Source organism: Mesoplodon bidens (assembly GCF_964165515.1).
Source record: "Mesoplodon bidens genome assembly, chromosome: 2".
NCBI lineage: Eukaryota > Metazoa > Chordata > Mammalia > Artiodactyla > Ziphiidae > Mesoplodon > Mesoplodon bidens.
In genome coordinates this window covers 166,401,533-166,401,818 of record NC_138177.1, presented here as the reverse complement: position 1 = coordinate 166,401,818, position 286 = coordinate 166,401,533, and positions in this window count along the sequence as shown.

Here is a 286-nt window from a genome sequence, read left to right as displayed (position 1 = left end):
TCTGGCTCAGAGCAGGACCTGAGAACACATCATTTGGGGTGACTGCGTACAAGACCACACTCAGCGGTTAGCCTGCCTCCCACTGTTCCCTCTGGTGGCAGACGGAGGCCTTACCTGGGCCCCAGAACTGGAGCTGGGAGGGAAGAAGCCCACCTGAGTGCAGGCAAGTAAGAAAGCAGGTGAACAAATCCTCACTCCCACCCCCAAATATCAAGGTGCACAGAGATGAGGATACCTGGGAGCATATTATAAAACAGTTTATGTTACAACTAAAAACCCTATAAAA